We start from the raw sequence: 12,003 nt of genomic DNA on the forward strand, positions 1-12,003 counted from the left end.
AACTTGTCATTTGCTGATATAAAGTTAACTTCCTAAGCAGTATGCTCACCTCTTGTCAAAGTGTCTTCAAATCCTGCACCTCCTATTTCCGCAAGTTTGTAGTGAACCACCCGTAATACCATTAAGTGTAACAGTAGGTTTTAACAATGGAAATACACATTTTCTAAAATGACCATCACAAAGTAGTTTCTCTTTCCGTGTTGGAATCTAAAACATAAGACACGTTGTTATCTATGCCGCCATCTTTTATAGGGGCAGGAAGATTACGTCAGAGGTCATGTATACCCATAAGGCTTACATTTGTGGCTATTGGGGCCCCATGTGATACATGAAGCAAAAGCCTTAAAACTGATACGTCCACTTCAAAATAACAAACAGTCTGGTTACAGAAAGCAGGCTTTCTTGGAGGTATGTTCAAGAAAACAAAACTTGAAAATAATTAGATTTGAATGCAGCTTCTAGCACTGTTTTTCCTGAGGGAAGGACATTTACTTCTGTACACAATAATTGGCATGGATGGAGGTTTCATGTAAGTTTACACCCACAGAGGATCCCATAGAGCCAACTGGAAGCTCTGTGGTGAAGAATATGAATGTGTTAAACACCTGTTAGTAGCTGTTTAGCTGAAATGGTTCAAAATGCAAATTGGAGTGTCTATATTTGGGTGAAAAGTGAAATTTGAAGTCCTTTAGGTGAGCTAACACCAGTGTCTCAAAGGTTTTCATGACCACAGATGTCAAAGGAACAGGCCTGTAGTCATTTGGTCCTGTTTCGTTGGATTTTTTGATATTGTTTGAAGCACAAGGAAACTTCACACAGCACTAATGATTTGTTGAAAATCCATATAAAGACGGGCCAATTGATCAGCGCAGATTTTAAAGCAGGAGGGTGGGACACCATCTGGTCCTGCTGCCTTCTTGGTGTTCTGTCTTTTGGAGAGCCGGCACACATCCCTCTTCAAAGATACTTAGTGCAGGTAGTGGCAGACGATGTGTGGGAGATGGTCGTGTCTGTTTGCATACTGGGAGGGCTGGAGCTGGTGTCTGGTGTGACCTTGGGCTTATCAAACACATTCAAGTTGTCAGCCAGCTGACTGATCTTTGCACTACAGTTGATATGGATCTCTGCTCCAAATTTCTCCATGTCATATCACAAATGCAAATGGATTCTGATATATTGTTTTTCAGCTGAAATCACCGTTGTGATTTTTCTAGCTATGCAGGGCAGAAACATATTCTGCTAAAACAAACGTACACTGCTATTATGAAGAAATACATTGGGTTAGAAACAATCTTAACGTATATCACACCATGATATCTTTCAGACCTGTCCAAATCAATGAAGGATTATTAGTTGACAACTTACAATTCTGAGTTGCCCTTCGCCACCAGTCTGATTTCTTTTACCAATGTCCCCCCTTCTATAGTCAGCTTTGTTGGCCTGACACACCACGGTTTGGTTGTTGTTAAATTTTAACCAGGCCTTAGTGAATATACTGTGAGGTTTTTAGCTCTTGTGAGACCCTCCCCAATGGTGCTGAAACGCAGTTGATGTGCCTGTCAAGGGTTGTTTGTCCGTCACCAAGCGAACCGCAGGTTTGTGGCACCACTGAGGCAATTGCAAGTTTGCAGCCTCTCCGCGTAACACATCTGTCACCCGATGGTTGATGCAGGGAACATTCTAACCAAGCCACTGACCTGGCCCCATCGCTGCTTGTTTGCTATGTCTGTGTGTATTGAAGTGGTACCTCCTGGTTGAATAAATACCCTCACCGTTCCTGTTTTGATTGGAATAAAGTTGGTTTTCCTGGACTCGGCATCTTCTCTCAGGTGCAAGACATACATGTCCTTACAAAAACTGAACACCCCAGTCAGCACAATCAAAGCAGGCCTGCAGCTTCCAGTTTGTCTCATTGGCCCACCTTCTCACAATGTTCGTCACAGGTGTAGATGACTTTAACGTATTCCTATAGGTTGAAGGCAGGTGAGTCAAACAGTGACCAGACAGTCCCAAAGCTGCATGGGGCACAGTGGGATATAACAGTGGTCCACTACGTTTCTGGTAGAGCACTTAATGTGAGATTTACTTTGTTAAAATTCCTCCCATTAATCAGTAATTCTGCTGCTAGAATTGCATAAGCATATTTTTCTTGCAGCAATATCCAATTAAAGTTAGTCATCTAATTCAGACCAAACTACAGACAGGGTTAAATGTATTCGAAATATTTGAAATTTCTCGCTAGTTTGCACAAAGAATTGTGTGTTTCTGTTTTCAGCTGAAGCCTTGAATGTTGAATATCTATCTGCATTGGAATCAGCTCAGCTGCAAACAAATACAGTTGTTCGAGCAGATTAACAGACTGAAGCTATCAAGTGTCATCCGTGTATGTTGGAACACAACAGTGAAGGAAACAAAAGAGGAAGAAAATGGGAAAACAAAAACAGCCGCACAAGTGCATGCTTCAAAAGTACCATATGTAACAGTTGGCATTTGAAAAAGTGACATCAGTTTTAATTGAACGTCTAAAACAATCTGGTCTGTTTACCTTTTCTTAGCTGATGCAGACATTTTTCTGTTAATATGCATGAAGAGCTTGTAGATCACAGTTTCAAAAGAACAGCTCGTGCTGCTGTCCTCCTACAAAATGTAGGTTTGTCTTCATAAACACAACTGTGGGCCTTTCATCTCTTTATGTTTTTGAAGACACCTTCACGGGTTTACAAAATTAGGCTTAACTTTGGGAGCTTTACTTTGAAATGGCTGTGTTTCCATTAGTTAACCACCAAGCACCAGATGGATCCATAACTGTAATGTGTGATCCTGTCCAAAAAACTCCTTCACGAGACACCTAAATAATTCAGACTTTGTCCTTAATTTGCCCTCAAAACAGTCTGAATTTATTAGGGCACGAATTCAGTAATCTCTACTTCAAGTAACTCCATGTCATACCACAGACGCTCACATAGATTGAGATGTGTTTATACAGGACGCCATAGCATTAAGCTGAAGTCACGGTCACGCATTTGGAACTATTTCAGAATTTTTCAAGCTTTTAAAGATACAAAATTAATTTTCCAAATAAATTTACAGAATGATATACTACTGCTCTAAAGAGATACAGTGGTGTGAAAAACTATGCCCCCTTCCTGATTTCTTATTCTTTTGCATGTTTGTCACACAAAATGTTTCTGATCATCAAACACATTTAACCATTAGTCAAATATAACACAAGTAAACACAAAATGCAGTTTTTAAATGATGGTTTTATTATTTAGGGAGAAAAAAAATCCAAACCTACATGGCCCTGTGTGAAAAAGTAATTGCCCCTTTGTTCAAAAATCACCTAACTGTGGTGTATCACACCTGAGTTCAATTTCCGTAGCCCCTCCAGGCCTGATTACTGCCACACCTGTTTCAATCAAGAAATCCCTTAAATAGGAGCTGCCTGACACAGAGAAGTAGACCAAAAGCACCTCAAAAGCTAGACATCATGCCAAGATCCAAAGAAATTCAGGAACAAATGAGAACAGAAGTAATTGAGATCTATCAGTCTGGTAAAGGTTATAAAGCCATTTCTAAAGCTTTAGGACTCCAGCGAACCACAGTGAAAGCCATTATCCACAAATGGCAAAAACATGGAACAGTGGTGAACCTTCCCAGGAGTGGCCGGCCGACCAAAATTACCCCAAGAGCGCAGAGACGACTCATCCAAGAGGTCACAAAAGACCCCAGGACAACGTCTAAAGAACTGCAGGCCTCACTTGCCTCAATTAAGGTCAGTGTTCACGACTCCACCATAAGAAAGAGACTGGGCAAAAACGGCATGCATGGCAGATTTCCAAGACGCAAACCACAGTTAAGCAAAAAGAACATTAGGGCTCATCTCAGTTTTGCTAAGAAACATCTCAATGATTGCCAAGACTTTTGGGAAAATACCTTGTGGACTAATGAGACAAAAGTTGAACTTTTTGGAAGGCAAATGTCCTGTTACATCTGGCGTAAAAGGAACACAGCATTTCAGAAAGAGAACATCATACCAACAGTAAAATATGGTGGTGGTAGTGTGATGGTCTGGGGTTGTTTTGCTGCTTCAGGACCTGGAAGGCTTGCTGTGATAGATGGAACCATGAATTCTACTGTCTACCAAAAATCCTGAAGGAGAATGTCCGGCCATCTGTTCGTCAACTCAAGCTGAAGCGATCTTGGGTGCTGCAACAGGACAATGACCCAAAACACACCAGCAAATCCACCTCTGAATGGCTGAAGAAAAACAAAATGAAGACTTTGGAGTGGCCTAGTCAAAGTCCTGACCTGAATCCAATTGAGATGCTATGGCATGACCTTAAAAAGGCGGTTCATGCTAGAAAACCCTCAAATAAAGCTGAATTACAACAATTCTGCAAAGATGAGTGGGCCAAAATTCCTCCAGAGCGCTGTAAAAGACTCATTGCAAGTTATCGCAAACGCTTGATTGCAGTTATTGCTGCTAAGGGTGGCCCAACCAGTTATTAGGTTCAGGGGGCAATTACTTTTTCACACAGGGCCATGTAGGTTTGGATTTTTTTTTTTCTTAAATAATAAAAACCATCATTTAAAAACTGCATTTTGTGTTTACTTGTGTTATATTTGACTAATGGTTAAATGTGTTTGATGATCAGAAACATTTTGTGTGACAAACATGCAAAAGAATAAGAAATCAGGAAGGGGGCAAATAGTTTTTCACACCACTGTATGTCAGAGCAGCAACAATCTTCATGTATCCTGAAACATTCAAACATTACTCCACTTGGGATTCCATGTAGCAGCCCTTGGTTTTCAATGAATCGACACGCAGTGCGTCTCAGACTGGTGCGTTTATCTTTATGTCTCAAACTGTGGCTCTTTATTGTAGTCGTTATATCGTCACGAGCATGTGAAAACTATAAACAAATCTAAACATACATTTTTTAACATTCTACAAAGTAACAAAATAAATTAACAAATGAAAGAACATACAATTAATTGCGTACCTCGCTCCGCTTACCAAGGGGTGCAACAAATGTAAAAGGTCACTGTTTCAGAGATAACGTTAGTCCTCACTGTTTCTTCACACTTCCGGTATTTTACGCTGTTACGTTCCCTACGTGCGGGATGATTTCGCGGTCATTTACATTCCAATGTTTGTGGAAAAACACCCTGTGCCATTACAATGTCTACGGCAGCCTGCGTCCTTGACACTCAACAGGAAGAATTCATGAACTCGTGGCGCTTTTGTGTTGATGGGAGCACCATGGGTCATGAAATATTTTTCCAATCCTATAGTGCCCAGTGTTTGTGTCCCATAGCCAAATAAACATTCTTGATCTACACTGACAGGGTTAGAACCTGGCAGGTGTTTTGCTTCTCTCTTCTCCCAGGCCATTTGACCGCAGACTACATTATCCAATCAGATTCTGGCTATAGCTAGTGGAAACTTTGTCTTTTTCTGCAATTTGTCCAATGTTATTTGAAAAAGTACTTTGAGCTACACTCCTGTACAAAATTATGCTTTATAAATAAATGAAACTGTTGTTGTTTTATGAACTGCTATAGCAGCATCAAGGTGGAGTGGTGGCTCTGAGGCTAGGGATCTGCAGTGGCAATCGGAAGGTTGCCGGTTCGAATCCCGTAAAAGCCAAATTCCAAAAGGGTATCTGCTCTGTTGGGCCCTTGAGCAAGGCCCTTAACCTGCAATTGCTCTGTCCTGGGTATGACCATACCATATTTATTTGTTGAGCGCTTAAAAACACAGCATTACAACTGACCAAAGCGCTGTACAGTTACAACAAGCAGGACTAAAAGCAAAATATTAAAAACAAACATTAAGAGAGAATTAAAACAGAGATACTAAAAACAGGTCAGGGGACCAAATAAAATAGAGAAAATAGCAAAAGGCAAGTGCAAAATGAAACAGGTTAAGAATTAAAAGCCAATGTGAAGAAATGCGTTTTTAGGCGAGATTTGAATGTGGCGACTGAAGCGGCTCGCCTAACCACTAAGGGCAGGGAGTTCCAGAGCCTGGGTGCACAGACGGAGAAAGCCCTTTCACCACGAGCTTTAAAACGTGCTTTGGGAACGGTTAGGAGCAGCTGATCTGTGGATCTAAGAACACGAGGGGGATTGTGACAATGGAGCAAGACACTCCAATAGGCGGGGGCTAGACCATTCAATGCCTTATAGGTTAGGAGGAGAATCTTAAAATCGATTCTGACTCTAACCGGCAGCCAGTGTAGGGTTTTTAAAATCGGTGAAATGTGTTGGATTCTGCTACTTCCAGTTAGAAGCCTTGCAGCCGCATTTTACGTTAATTTTACGTTAATCTGCATCCATCCCTGCATGAAGGCCCTCCAACCAGCAGGGAAACACTTGGGGGTTGGTGGCAGAACTGGCACTCCTGCCACCATAAAAAAAAAAAACCTCATACTGTTCCACTCCATCTGAACTAGTGTGGTGTTGAGGGTCCTAATCTGGATCCTGAGTTGGTTGTCGTATGGTGGGTGCCGCAATGCACTGTATCAGCACTCTATAGCACATACATGGCAAGATATATTAACAAGGCATAACATTGTCAAAAGTATTTAATTCATTTCAGGATCATTTGGAACTGCAGCCACAAAGAAAACAACCCTGGGCAGAGCACAGAATCCAGTGATGCATACACTCACATAGGGCCAATGAAGAAGAAAGAAACAACGTAACGAGCATCTGTTTGTGCCACCCAAAAATATTGTGCTAAGAGTCTTTTAACATCACTGACATACTGAATGGGGTGTTTTTGAAGATGCAGGAAGTGTCCATTGCACCATTCATCGTGGTCATTTTTTTGATTACATGACTGGCATCTGTGAACACCTCAGCATGCTGGCTTTTCTAGCATCTGTGCTAATGCCACATTCAAAAACACTTGGTTTTGTTCAATATATGCAACTCATTTTCTTTGAGTTTGGGGAAGTTCCCAAGTTTTTTAGTGATTCTGCTGCACTCAAGGGGAAGCAAATTCAGCAAGATTCTCTCATCCCTGGTACCTTCTGATCTGTTCTAAATAGTAGAGCTCCTCATAATATAGCCACTCAGGTCCAACGTGGACCCGTTGGGGAGCAATGTCATATCTGCGCCCACTACACACTTACATCTGATCGTTAACTGTAACATCAATTACTTATACAGGAGTTACTCACTTAAACAGGTAAATGACTGAGATAATGAGTATTGGCCTAAAGGTTTTGTGAAGGAACTCAAACTTGACAAACTGCTAAGGCTCACCAAGAAGAGTGACTTCATTTGACAATGGTGGTTACTGCTGCTAATCTGAGCACTAATCTCGTCACCGGTATGGCATTTTGAGCGTTGTTTGTAGTTTTATTTTTTTTTTACTATAAATTTACATGATGTTTATGTATTTACACGGTGAACCAGGGGTTAGTGCTGCTGCCGACAGCTCAATGTATCTGGAGTCATAATTCTTTATTGTTCATCTTTGCTTTGTTCATTTTGGAACATCTATCCATCCATTATCCAACCCACTATATCCTAACTACAGGGTCATGGGGGTCTGCTGGAGCCAATCCCAGCCAACACAGGGCGCAAGGCAGGAACAAACACCGGGCAGGGCGCCAGTCCACCGCACGTCACACACAGACACACACTAGAGACAATTTAGAATCGCCAATCCACCTAACCTGCATGTCTTTGGACTGTGGGAGGAAACCCAAGCAGACACGGGGAGAACATGCAAACTCCACGCAGGGAGGACCCGGGAAGCGAACCCAGACGGGTCTCCTAACTGCGAGGCATCGGTGCTACCCACTGCGCCACCCTCATTTTGGAACAATTTTAATAAATTTATGCCGATGTTTATTTATTTTATTATTGTCTTGTCTGTGATGTCATCACAGCACCATTTTCTATTTACATTCCTTCCAGGAAACAGTGTTGAATTTTGTGTGTAATGCCATAACTGCAAGCAGTATTTAAGATACTGTCATGGTAATGTAAGCGTTTATGTTTTTGAATAATTGAAAGAATGAAACCTTTGTGATAGGCTTTTTAAATGAGCACAAAAAACATTACACAAGATTTTATCTATATCATCTTTTATTAAATATTAAATTTAATAAAGTTATCAAACTAAGTGGGATTATTAAATTTACTACGGTCATTAACTTAGTAGGGCCCTACATAAAACATAGTATATAGCCTACTGGGATCTCTTGATTCTCTCTTCCAGTGTAAATTCAATGAGCTTTGACTGGATATGACTATTTTTGCCTCAATCTAAGGCGAACAGGCAGGAAATCTCCAGAATCACTTTCACAGTCAGAGGCCCCTCTGAAATGATCTGGGTCTGCAGTCCATCATGCCTTCTGGCAGCCCCGACCCTTTTGCCCCTCTGTTTCCTGATTTTGAATCGAATAACCAGATAAAAAGAACTGCTTCTTCTCTAAATAATGCAGGAGCCCAGAACTTCCCATGTTAGACTCCCTGCTGTAATGTATTTGCCTTAGAGGTTGAACATGAACTGTTTTGAGATATTCACTGCCTCCCACATCATACGGTTGTCCTAAACTAAGAGGTCTAAGTTAAAACAATTGTGTACAACACCTTCTAATGACAAACACCTCTGCATAGCAGCATTTTAAAGTGCAGTTCTCCCTTAAGGAGTTTACTAGTGCTGAAGTTCAATTGTTATATAGTACATTTTTTTTACAATTCAAGTACAAAAAGCTTATTTATTTACTGAAGAACAAACAGAGTCAGAGATAAAAAATATATCTGAAATATTGACGTTTAAAAGCCAATGCCATAGTCATAAGGACATATTGCTGGCCAGATATCGGGGCCCTCCAGAGACTTTACACACAAACTGACCAAACTGGAGGGTTTAACGTGTAAATACATATACTGGGGGCTCTTTAGCAGGACCATAGCCAGCAAAGAGGGGCAAGTGACAGATGGTTGTTTGCAAGGAAAATTCGTTTTTTTTTATTGCTATTTCAAATTAACTGAGATTTGTGTCATTTCTACATCTGGCATCAAATGTCCTTCAAAAAAATGTAACGCCAATGTAAAGCCTGCCACTCCTCATGGAAGCACTTTATTGCACTCTACAGTAGAGTTCTGAAAATAAGGAGCATTTGAGCAGAACAACAATTGCTTAATAAGTTTAGGATGCAAAGAACTGAGACTGGACTAACCCAACCTAAAGCCTTTCATTTATGATACAGTAATATAGACTCATTTTACATTCTTAGATTTGTGAATATCTAGCGTTTGAGAAAAACGCTCGCCACAACCGTCTGGTAGAACATCTGCAGCATCTTATTGCAGATGTTGAAGGACGCCAGCCTTCTAAGGAAGTACAGTCGCTATGTCCTTTCTCGCACAGAGCATCAGTATTGGCAGTCCAGTCCAGTTTATCTTCCAGCTGCACTCCCAGGTATTTATAGGTCTGCACCCTCTACACACAGTCACCTTTGATGATCACGGGGTCTATGAGGGGCCTGGTCCTCCTAAAATCCACCACCAGTTCCTTGATTTTGCTGGTGTTCAGTTGCAAGTGGTTTGAGTCGCACTATTTAACAAAGTCCTTGATTAGGTTCCTATACTCCTCCTCCTGCCCACTCCTGATGCAGCCCACGATAGCAGTGTCATCAGTGAACTTTTGCACGTGGCAGGACTCCGAGTTGTATCGAAAGTCTGATGTATGTTGGCTGAACAGGACCGGAGAAAGTCCAGTCCCCTGCAGTGCTCCTGTAATGCTGAACACAATGTCAGACCTGCAGTCCCCGAGACGCACATACTGAGGTCTGTCTGTAAGATAGTCCACGATCCATGCCACCAGGTGTGAATCTACTGCCATCTCTGTCAGCTTGTCCCTAAGGAGCAGAGGTTGGATGGTGTTGAAGGTGCTAGAGAAGTCCAGAAACATAATTCTTACAGCACCACTGCCTCTGTCCAAGTGGGAGAGGGATCGGTGTAGCATGTAGATGTAGTATAGTCTGCTAACTGTTATACTAATTTCGAGAGTAAATCATCAGTGCTTTTTGCAGTGGGAAGTTCCAAACCCAATTTTAACTACAGATCTCCACCATTCAGCATCAGAACAGAACTCACATTGCTTAAGCCTACCCCATGTATGACAGACTTAACAGATCGCTTTACATTTCCTCTTCCGGTGACCCTACATTTTTCTTGATAATTGGTCTTCTAGCCATAATCACAGCTTATGGGTTTCAGACAACTGATATAAGTGAAATATTTTAGGGTAAATGCCCTTTATGGTGAGTACTAACAGAGTAATTAATATCATAACATTTAAAGAGGAATCAAACAATGCTTGAATAAACTGAAAATCTCAAGAAAAGGCAAAGAGGGAAAAGGGCAGTTTCTTTTACACAAGAATACACACAATGCATCCAAGGGAAATAATGTGTGAAACATGCTGGAAAATCATCAGAATGTGCAAAGCAAAAAAGCCCTTAAAAATCATCAAAGAGGCGTTTCTTGCTCTGTACAAACCTCCCATAAATAACTGCTACAGTAAATTAGATAAAACAGTTTCACACTGAACAGAAAGTGAGAACTAATAACTAAAGATCCATTAGGAACCTCTTGTCCCTCTATGGCTGAACTCAAATGCTCATAACATTATACCCGTTAGAAGTAAGAAGCATTAAATCATACCGCAGGCAGTGGTAGGGGGTTCAACTCTGCTCTGTCCCTCCTGTTGATAATGAGTAGTAATGAAGACAAGAAAAACAAGGCGCAAAATGAATGAATCTCTAAAGCACATTTAAAGAGTGTGCAGGCAGGTTAAATAACTTAGCAGAGGTCAGACAGCGCGCCAGAGGTAGAAACCTGTGACCCTGAGGTTTGAAGTCCTAATTTATTATTCAGCATATATACTTAAAGCTCATAACATTTTATCACTTTAATTGTATTTGCTATATGCCTTTATTGAGCGCTCAGTGCTGTAGTCTGCCTCCAAAGCTCATAACTGTAGCTGACAATTAGGAAGAAAATGATGCTATTAAAAGTGATTGGAAAGCTACACCGTATGTGCCCATACAGACCTAAAGTCGAAAAGATTTTGTATTATTAATAAGATAATATATGAGGGGGCAAAGGGATATACGATTTTCAGAGACAATGAAACAATGAAAACAATACAAGCCTCCTGTGAGAAACATGTAGGAGCAGTAGTGAGCAGTCGATGTCCTACAGTAAGGATAAAAACCAACATTACTTTTGACGAGCTTTTCAACCATTTGTGTTCTTAAATGTTTCCATTTTTTTTCTTAATTTTAACATTAAAGCAAAATAAATGAAACTTTAGCCATCCTCCACAGCCGCTTTTCTCACTCCTCCCTTCTAGCAAATGTTACAACAGGCACGCACACTAGCAGATTTACAATCTTCTACCCACAAGGGCCAATGATAACAATTCATATATAACATTTAAAACAGGGAGTGAAAGTATATACATATTTTATAAAACTGTATATACAGTGCCCTTTATAATGTGTAGGACAACTGGCGTCATACTGTGGGTGTCTGTGATTCTTCAGGTGGGTGTCATTACTTCAATAGTGCAGGCATAAGATACGTAGGCTTGCTTCGGAGTCTGAAGTTGCCATTGTTCAAAAGGAGGACAAGAGCTACGCCAATGAAAGTCAATGAAGCAATTGTGAGGCTGAAAAACAAGAGTAAAATCATTAGAGGCTCAAATAAACCTTAAGATAACCTAAATCAACTGTCTGGAATATCGTTACAGGAGAAAGTAGGTGCCTGATGAAGGGGCCTTAGCTGCCTTGAAAGCTCGCATTTGTAATCTATTTAGTAAGCCAATAAAAGGTGTCATTTCACCCGACTTTCTGCTGTATCAATTTATGGCTATCATGGTACAACACTCTACTGCTGCGGAATATCATTAAGAAGAAAGACAGCACTGGCGAACTCAATATTTGCAAAGGGACTTGTAGGCCA

This window comes from Polypterus senegalus, chromosome 18, assembly GCF_016835505.1.
Source record: "Polypterus senegalus isolate Bchr_013 chromosome 18, ASM1683550v1, whole genome shotgun sequence".
Lineage (NCBI taxonomy): Eukaryota > Metazoa > Chordata > Cladistia > Polypteriformes > Polypteridae > Polypterus > Polypterus senegalus.